This window comes from Nothobranchius furzeri, chromosome 9 (assembly GCF_043380555.1).
Source record: "Nothobranchius furzeri strain GRZ-AD chromosome 9, NfurGRZ-RIMD1, whole genome shotgun sequence".
Lineage (NCBI taxonomy): Eukaryota > Metazoa > Chordata > Actinopteri > Cyprinodontiformes > Nothobranchiidae > Nothobranchius > Nothobranchius furzeri.
The window spans coordinates 42,707,881-42,718,709 of NC_091749.1; positions in this window are offsets into that span (position 1 = coordinate 42,707,881).

Sequence of the window (10,829 nt, forward strand, 5' to 3'; positions counted from 1 at the left end):
CGAGGGGGGTGGAAACATGAAGGGTGAGAAACAAAAGTTCCTTGAGTCAATTTTTCATCTCTGGTGTATGATCATGTCACAGTTTTAAATATGATTCAAGTTTTGCTCAGTACAGAGAGAGAGAGAGAGAGAGAGAGAGAGAGAGAGAGAGAGAGAGAGAGAGAGAGAGAGAGAGAGAGAGAGAGAGAGAGAGAGAGAGAGAGAGAGAGAGAGAGAGAGAGAGAGAGAGAGAGAGAGAGAGAGAGAGAGAGAGACCACGACCACTATGCAGCTCTTTACTGCAGGTTATTAAAATTTTGTCCAGTTAAGCCAGGCGTACACTGTGCGACTTTTTCACTCGTAGCACTCAGCTTCAGCTCAAACTGTACGACTTCCTCGCAGGGCAGATCTCACGAGTCATGCGCTCACACTGTACGACCCAGTTATCGGTTGCGACCTGACTGCTCACACTGTACGTCTGGTAGTAACACGTCGGCCCTAAAAATATGCTAAAAATAGCAGTTTTTACACAACACGTTAGAGTTTTTGGTCTTGTTTTGCCTGTTGTCCTTCGGGAGTGCTGCAGGAGGACACACAGGGATTTATGGAGGTTGGATGAGGAAAACGAAACAAAGAAAGTAAATCTGTGTTTTGTGATCAGTTTAATTTGACATGAACACGACAAACACGCTTTCTTGACAATCTTTGTGAGTAAAAAAAGTGTAGAAATTAAAACGAACAACGTGTGTTATTAGGGAAATAGCAAGGAGTGGTGTTGATGCAGGATTGCGCATGCGCCGTGAGCGTTTCTGATACATTTTGGGTCGCAGCTGCTCGCAGCGCCGCTTCAACAGTGCGATACCCTCACGAGGGACAAGCAAAATATTAAACACGCCAGAAGTCCGTGCGAGCTCACGACTGCTGATCGGCAGTTGGTCACGTGGTGTTAATAACCTCTCGTAACCCCCTGCACACTACACGACCACTCGGCGCAAAACTCGCCCCGATGTCGTGGATTCTCGCACGACTGGAAAATCGGCTCAAAAAAGTGAAAAAGTCGCACAGTGTACGCCCGGCTTAAGCGGAAGGTTGCAGGCTCAATCCCAGCTCCTGCCAGAAAATGCTGCTGATGTTTCTTTGAGCAAGACACTTAACCCACCTTGCCAGCTGGTGGTGGTCGGAGGGACCCGTGGCGCCAGTGCTCAGTAGTGTGCCCCACGGCAGTTGTGGCTACACAGACAGCTCATCATCACCAGTGTGTGTATGTGCATGTGAATGATTGTGTTGTGAAGCACCTTGGGGGGTTGTAGAACCTTAGAAGGTGCTACACAAACACAGCATTTACCATTTACACACAAAGCCCATTAATTTTCCAGCCACTTAAAGGCACACTTGACAGTTTTGCTTGATTTTGGCACCTCCTAGTGCCTTTTATCAATACTCTGAGGTCAAACCGAAAATGAAACTTATCTCCTCGCTGTGTGTTCATCTTTTTAACACCTTAATCCAACTGCTGAACTCTCTCCGAAGCCTTTATGTGTTTCTAGAGGAGAGATTCATCACTAAATCAAACAAATCAGCTGTGCTGACCATCAGCGACATGATAGAAACATGCTGGAAGCAGACTGCAGCGCCATCATGTCAGCTCCACTCCTCCACAGCTCCCCCCCCATCAGCAGGGAGTGGACCAGCAACTCTGAAGTTGCAATTGGGGTAATCTGAGCACTGAGGGCAGTAGGGTCTGAGTGACATGCATTAACCCTGTAAAGGGTCATTTTAGCACATACTGGCTCGAGAAAATCATTTGAAAATATGAAACAGTTGCACAGCGTCCCTTTACATAGAAGATCAGTTCCTATCATGAAGAACAACTGTTTTTCACTAGAACTGCTTTAAGGGTCTTTGAACATGAATCGTTGCTTATTTTTTAATAAAGTGGTTGGAATGACTATAATCTGGGTAGCTGATTCAACAGGATATGTAAAACCATTTGTTTTGACACATATCTCATGTTTCTGACCCAGTTCCTAAGAAACTTCTGTAGAACAAATTAAATCATTAATGATTCACCATCCTACTCTATCATTTTATTCATCTGTTTCTTCACCCTGATGAGGAGCGACAGAGAAGCTGGAGCATGTTAAAGCTGGTCAAAACTTCTTAATGCGGAGCCGGTAAAGTATTAACCCGAAAACGCCTGGCTGAGTGTGTGGTGAATGGGCCTAAGTAGAAAAGATTTCCCTGTTGGTGTGTGTTAATTAGACTGAAGTAAGTGGGGCCTGCTTCAGCTTGTCTGATGGTTGACCTGGAGAGATTACCTTCTCCAGCTACTCCCATTCCGGCTCCCGTCCCTAATGCCACCTTTGTTAAGGTGGCAGGGTGACGTTGGCACCATCTCTGTCTTGTCACATGTGAGCCAAGTGGTTTGTCCCATCCAACTGGGCAAAGAGCCAGATTAGTGCCAGAAACAGCAAGAAGAATTTTTAAAAAGGAATTTTCCTGGTAATAGTGAAAGCCAATAGTGACATGTTTTTTTTCCATCATTCCGCATTACACAATTTTACCCGAGTGTATCTGTGCATGCATGGAAAAGAGAAGAATTTTATAAACAAAGGTGATACCGTGCAAAGTCCACGGTGTGAAGTAGTGCATGAAGTAGGGGTGTGCAAACCTTTTACTCTTGCAACTACAAGTCCATGCATTCATAAGAACAGTTGAATTAAATGAAATAAGAGCTGGGGATAGTCCAGTGGATTCCAGCATATGCTGGTTCGCCTCCATAAACCCCACCATTTGCTGCTTTTGTCATGCAGGCAGGCCATTCCTCTCGCATTCAACAAACACCCCCACCCCCATGCGGAGTATGCGAGGACACCTGGTCTGGATCGAGAAGCCTACAGCGTTCCGGAGATGTCGGAATTTAATTCCCTGGGATTAGCCTTTAAAATCTACCTAAGGGTTAATCAGCATGTAGCATCACATCCCAGCAGCACAAGTTTTGTTTACACCTACACAAGTAAAAATACATGCTCTGATGGGAATGTAGCCTTAAAAACAGATTGCAAACAGCTCCATCATCCTGTAAGTAAATGTTTATTTCACAGTTTCACTTCCAAAGATTCATTTAGCTCTTTAAACATGCATCATTTGTTTGCATTAACATTCAAAAAAAAAGTTTGTTTGGCAGGCAGAGAATAAGCTATTTGCTGCATTTACGGTGTTATGCTGACGTGAGACATTTGCTAACCTCAGCCTGTAGAGAAAGTCTGGGATAAAAAGCTTTTCCCTTAAATCCCAGATAGTCCCAAAGCACCGAGGAGGACTTAACCGGTGAGTGACAGCAAGAATGGGAGGTGGGACGTGGTCGGGGTCTTATGACTGGGCTGGGGTTGAGTAAGAAGGTAAATATTTAGGTCAGCAGTTGACTCTGAGTGCTTTTTTTGGTCGTTTTCAGGGTGGAAAGCTAAGTTAACGGAGAAGGATGTCAACTGATGTTAGAGATATTCAGCATGAAAAAAGGAACAGATGAGTAAAATGGATTTTGCTGTGTGGGTGGGTGCAGTTGGCTTTGGGGTCTGGGGTTGGCACCTTGCAGCTGCCCTCTGTCTATGTGGTAAGGTCAAAGAATCCGCCAGTCCCCCCCCCAACACACACTCTGATACACAGCTGCTCACTGTACAGTCAGTAACACACACCGCACCTGTCTGTGTGATCCCCGGCCAGACTAGACATGCGAACGGGCTCCTTCGACTTCTGAAGCTCCTTTTTTAAATTATTTGTTCCCATTTTTTATCTCACCCTGCTACGTCTAGCTCCTCACCTCAAAATAAAGTCACGTCCTTTCCTCTCAAAAGTGTTAACTTCTCATTAACTTCATTAACTGAGAACACGAGGGGGTCTTGGATCATCCAAACGGTTCACCGCAACGTTAGGAACATTCATTAACAGGGCTACAGTGATGGATTTTTACTGAGATGTTAGGAGATCAATGCTGTAATGAAGGGCATAGCGTGTAGGCGGAAGCATTTATTATCATTATCAGGAGTAATAAAACTTTTGCCCCTGAACGTTGGGTTTCCTCCCACGTAGAATGAATGTCAGTGTTAGGCACCGGCCGTCTTAATTGGCTGAAACACAGCCTTAATGGTGTCAAGGTGGCACTGCATTACCAGCGCCTCATCGCTCATTTTATACGGACAAAATGGAGGTAACCGTGTCGCCAGCTAAAGTTCAGGATCACTTCATATAGCACATGAGTGCTTCGATAGCCCGGCAGATTAAAACATTTAGATGGGAAATGATGTGGGATCAATAAATAATGAGTCAAAAATGTCATGTGTGCCACTCAATCACCCACATTTCACTGATGTAGCTCCGGCTTATCGGAGGCAGCAAATTGCCCTTCTGCACCGGCTATGAATATGATTTGCATTCTGATTTTCCACACTAAAAAAATCACACAAACACAATTGCATTATTCCAGGTTTCATTTCTTACCTTTCTGTGCATTTCCTAGAGTAAATGTGGCAGCCATCAGGGTTGTAATATCAAGGTGGGATGCAATTCCCCTAAATTTAGAGCAGAAAACATGTTATGAAAAAAACAAATTTGCTTTTTCCCCACTTCTTTAATATAATCCTATAGCTGAGAGATGAATGTAAGAATAGAGAGAATGGGTTATTTCATCGTGAATCAGAGATGTATGATTCAGCTCCACCTTGGGTCCAAGTATTAAACTGTTGGCTGTGAACCTTGCCACCTCATCTGACCTTTGGAAAAGATGAATTTTCTATAAATGCAGTCGATGAAGTTAATTCAGCAGGACGGTCGCGGTTCTACAGTCTGTGGCACGTTGCTCATCCACAGAGCCATTTCAGCCCTCAAAAGGTTAGGAGTTGTTGACACAAAGCAAGAGTAAAATCGTTCAATTCCCGCACAGTTTCTCTCCTAGTAGATGTACCTAACATTAACCAACTGGCTGCTCTACAGATTTATTTTGTATGAAAGAGAACATTTAGATAGATTTTTAAGAAGGCATTAAAGTTTCATCCCAGTACGAGGAAATGTGGCCCAACAGAGTGCCTTGAGGGCTGGTACTGTGACAGCGGTTGCAACAAACCCAGATGAGTACGAGCTGATTTTTGTTTCCTTCTTCCTTGTACCACATAGCTGATTGGATTATGTTTGTCATTTAAGAATCTGTAATGTATTACACCATGACCAGCCTGTCACATATTCTTATTGTAAAGAAGAGTAAAGATAACTTTTGGGGAACTTTGGGTTACTGTGCAACCTATTTTTGTGCATCTAGCAGCACAAACATCAAGCTTCAACTAGAATGCATCTAAATGCACTAAACTTTAGCAATCACATGGAAATTCCTTTTTTTTTTTTTACAGAAAAACCTTTTTTTAGGCAATTTATTAACATTTTTATTAATTTGAAGTTATTTTGATCAATGCGCTATAATCACTTTTGAGGGCTAATTAATTATCGGAATACCTTTCTGTTACTGTGCTGCACAGAGAGACAGTCTGAGGTTCTATTAGGATTCGCACATGTGGAAGGAAGGCTGTAATGAGATTTAACATAGGCATGCTGAAGCACTTTTAATTCATGCCTCAACAGAACAATAACCCAAAACACACTTCTAGGAGTTGTCAGCCATATTTAAAGAACAATCAGTTAGCTAGAATTGTGACTGTAATGGAGTAGAAGGAACATTATCATGATCTGAGCCCTGTTGAGCTGTTTGTTGGAGCAGCTTGACATTGTTGTACAGAGAGACGCTCCACTAAAGCCACTTCCACACATCGGCTCCGCTCTGCCCGCCCATCCCAGGAAGCATGGGGTGAAATCTAATCTGATTAGCAGGAGAAACGGACTAGGATCTGTCAAAGGTCTACCAGGCTGCAACTGCTGCAAGAAGCATCTAGAGTGAGGCAAATATTCGTATTTATTAAAAGCTTATTTTCTCAGTTTGTCTATATGAATTTGCTAATAAAATTAACTTTGTGTGAGTTCTCATGACAATAGTTTGGGGTTTATTACAAGTGATGGTTGCATGATTAAAGCTATAACATATGGTTAAACACTTTGATTAAAAAAACACAATTTTTATCAAAGCAATTTGCACAAAAATATCAGTTTTTCTCAATAATATTCACAAATGTGAAATTTAAAGACGTTTTTTCTTGAAAGGTTATCGACAGTAATACATATAACCACTTACCTCGATACTTAAAACTCTACTTTTTCAAGTAAATGTTAATGCCTGGGCCCCAGACAAACCCGATAAAGCCAGGTCATACTGTGGAACGTACATGGATCCTGATACGTCAACTTAAAGGACTGCTGACTTAAGGGGAAACCAGCAGTCTATAAATAACGTTCAACTCATTAGAAACTCTATGTCTGTCAGAAAAGTCACTTCTTTGCAAAAGACTGGAGTTATTCTGAGTAAATATATCTTGGAGTGTTTGTGTATTTTTGGAGGATTAAAAAGTTGCTGATGTGTTTATTTAATAATGAAATAATGTATTAGTGATTTGCTGAATGTAGAACTTGCTCTAGTTTCTATTTTAAACATTACAAGAAAAACAAATGTCATCAAAAGAAAGCTTCTACCGACTCCGCAGAGTCTGACCTCTACAGGAGGTGAGGAGAAGGCTAAATAGCAAGAGGGGAAAGGTCACAATTAGGTGAAATCTCCGTTTTTCCGCGGTAGTTGGAAAACAACGCTCTGGCACAGCGCGTCGCCTGCCAACGTGCTGGGGCTCACAACGCGCCGGAAACAAGCGTCTGGTCACCCATCGTCATTTTTCGACGCTTCGGGTGTGAGGATGTGTTGACAACCTATATTAGCTGTTGGTGCTTATCAGAGAAAACAGCAATGATCTGTTTACCTTTGCATTATTAAGAAAAACCTGTGTTTGTATTTAAATAGGCAAATACGTGAAGATAAGGTGTTTCAGTGTTTATGCGATTCTCTGCAGGCTAATTCATGCCTGCGTTAATCCAGAAGTCTGAGCCCAAGTGGCTGAGCAGCTCTTAAACATGGGTGGCCCAGATGGATCACAGAGAGTTTGGGACTCAGAGAAAATATCTGCATGTAGACTGAAGGGCGTGAAGCATTTCAACAGGGCTACACAGTCAGGTGACAAATGGTGCCCGAGACCAGCCGAGCACCAGAAATGGCCTCTTAATTAATCAGAGGTCAGCATGGCGGCTGAGCCCAGACCGTTTCCACAGCGAGAGGCAGCCATCAGAAAGAACACTTACGACTCCAGTCAGAGCAGGATTGCTTCTGTTCCCTTTTTTTGTCTCTGATGTACCTTTTATAATTTGCTCCTTTATTTTTGGTGTTGATTATTTTATCCTCCTCAGCTGACTGAGTAGCTTTTGTGAAGTGCTTGCACCTGAGCATCATCTCACATGGCCTCAGCCTCCAACCTTGACACAATGCCATCTGTAGCCTTATTTAAGGTAGTAAATAAAGGAGTGAAGGGTGGTGCACCTCTCTTGTACAAGGCCAAGCCCACACATTCTCCTCTGCACCCTCAGGCCAGCCCACACCCATCCCCTGGGGCTGACCTTCCCACTGCATAAACCCGAAGGGAGCTTATCGGCCCTGTGGGAGTAGCACGGGCCTTCTGTCTTCTGTCCGCCCCTCCACATAACTCTACTTTCCCACCGTCTATCTCCCCATCTCTCACTATCAACACATTCATCTGTCCACCCGTACTATCAGACTGAACCTCCCAGACTTGAAGACCTTTGTGATTCACCCATCTGCTTGTCTTTTATTGCTGCTATGTTTGTAATTGTGCCTCCATTTAATTAGCTCCTCCTTCATGACTCAAGAAATTATGGATCTGAGATTTTAAATCAGAGGAGACGGGATTTAACAGACCGTTTAAAATATTATTGCTTGTTTTGATGGGCTTAAAATCTAATTTTATAAATGATCAACACAAGAGTTTCAGAGCATGGGTGAAGATATAATTTCCTACAAAATACGCTAAAAGAATCAGGTTTAAAATACAGATAAAATCAGATTAATTAACGATTAATATATATAATTAATTATATTAATATCATATATAAATAATATATAATATTAATTATATTAATACCATATAATGACCAGTTAAACTTATTGGAATGTTATCACATGGCCGTTATACAATGAAAGAGTCAGTACTCCAGAATAAAAGGACTAATCAATAAGCTCACCAATAACCACACACACACACACACACACACACACACACACACACACACACACACACACACATCTATCCATCCACCTGGACAGCCAAGACCTACATTGATTTATCCATCCGATATATCCTCTCATATGTAGAACATCCTGCTGATTCAGTCCCCACAGGAAAACCAGGACACCACATGGAAGTAACCATGGGGTCTCAGTTATCAAACATTGCGTAGAATCCTTACTAAAACCGTACTTAAGCTCAGCAAAAAAAATGTACTTACGCCAAGTAGGTTTGTGATCTATCAAACATGAAGTACGCACAGCTGCAGGCAATCTCCGCTTCATAAATCAGAGACTAACGAGAATGTTTCTCAGCTGCATTTTAGTCACATCCCGCCCCCACCACGCCCACTTACTGCCATAAATAGTCAACGCAAAGTGCCTTGTGGACCTCATGCATATACATAAGCCAGCTGTTGCAGCGCTCCGCCAATGACATTACGACCGTAGATCAAGGCAGATCAAGGAAGCGCAATTTCACAGAAGCAGAAGTTGAGGTACTTGTGGGTGAAGTGGAGAAATGAAAGGAAGTGCTTCTGCAAAACAAGTAAGAGAAAACCCACGGAGTAGCACAGCGTTGCTGAAGCCGTCAATGTTGTGAATTCTTCAGAGAGATCTGTGGCGGATATAAAAAAAAGATCCAATCGGGATTCGACTCCCAGGTGAAAGTCATGCATGCTCACCAGTCAGCCAAAAAGAGATCTCCCTTGTTCAACTAGCCAGGGCATATTATCAATCGGGTCACAGTGACAGGACACACACCGTCACAGACGCATGACATTCTGTCTCAATCTGTCCCCCTGCTGACATTCTGCATTCCGTATTCTGCACTTCAGGCTGTGTATGTGTGTGTGTGAGCGTGCGTGCGTGCACGTCAGTGTGAGTGTGCACGCATGTGTGTGTACGCGCGCGTGCGTGTGTGTGCAAGTGGGGGGTCTTGTTCTGTGTGAAAACGAAGCAGTACAAGTGGTAATGCTGCAGGATTTCATAATTTTATCCTTCTCAGCAGCAGCACTGCAGGTGCTCTCCATGTCCAAAATGTGCGTAAGCCAGGTCCTTAGTCAACTTAAAGTTGCGCACAGTTTTCTGCTAAGTTTTCTTTCATAAATCCCAAAGTTTGCGTGGAAAGTTGCTTACGCAGTTAGACCCCGTTTTGTGCATAAGCAAGCTTGATAAATGAGGCCCCAGATCTGTCAAAGACACCGCAGCAACAAGAAGACGGGAACACAAAGTCACATAAACATCGAAATGAGGAATGAGGAACATCAGCTGAGACAATCTAGTTTTGCAACCACTAACATAGGGCACCACAAGGGGTTTCTAAAACAGAAGAGACAGAAAATTAAGAAATCACAAAAAAATAGGAAATGGGCGGGGCAAGCTAGGACAAAAACATGCAAGAAGTGCCAACCAGGATCAGGCAGATCAGCAGAGTTTCCTATACAAGTATTGAGATGCAGATCCCACTTTTGCACCAAATAATGGGGGCTGTCAGGAAGCGTGTGTGCAAGTGGGCGAGGATGTTCTTGCGTGGAGGATTCTCACACATCTGCGACCCTGCTTCTCTAATGGGATGCAAATGGGCTTCTTTTGTCTGGCCTGACAGACCTGGCTGGAATGACCCGTCACGTTCAATGACGACTTCAGCTTCACATGTACACGGGAAGATGTTCACACTGATACACCGATGTTTATGCGTGCAAGCAGAATGCACAAGGCCTACACCCACATCTGACTTCTAAACAGACGTAGAACATTCCAATAGAAAGCTTTAGTTTTAGGATAAACAAAAAGTTTTTTTCATTGTAGTTTAAAATGTCTTTTTTTTTTGCTTTTTTTTTTGTTAAAAGAGCAAAAGCCTCAAGCACCGAAGCAACATTATTACTATTCTGTTACAAGTTTTGTTTGTGGAGTTTTTTTTTTTTAGCTTTTTTATTAAATTGTTCTACAGTATTTTCAACTTTTACTAAAATAATTTTGGGGGGTATAGAAAATATTTTACTGTTAATGGATGCAATTGAAGTTGGAATGAATGATTTTTTAAAGACGTTTTTTGCTAATTTGCGCCAAAAAAAGTGTCAAACTTCTAAAACAAAATCAACAATGGGGCTTTATAACTCTGTAGCTCAGAGAGACTTCTCAGTAAAAACACCAAACAAAGTTTAAATGAGTAACTGAGAGTTCGACTTTATATGCATGAAGTTGTGCTTTGACATATCTTATGCTTTTCACAAAACTGTAGGTTGAATTTTAAGATTTTGAGATTTTTTAAAGGATAATTAGCAGTTTGGTTTGCTTTTAGCACCCCCTAGTGTCTGTTAGGCAAACCAGAAACTTACCTCCTCGCTGAGCGTTCGTCTTTTTAACACCTTAATCTAACTACTAAAATGTCTCCACAGCTTTCCTTAGTGTCCACAGGAATGATCAATCACTAAATCAAACAAATCAGCTGTGTTCATGATCTAAAACATGCAGGAAACGTCTTGGAAGCAGACTCCAGCGCCAGGTATGTCAGCTCCACTTTGACTAAGTTCTTCAGGAACTGGACAGGCACTCTGAAGTTGCAAGTGCA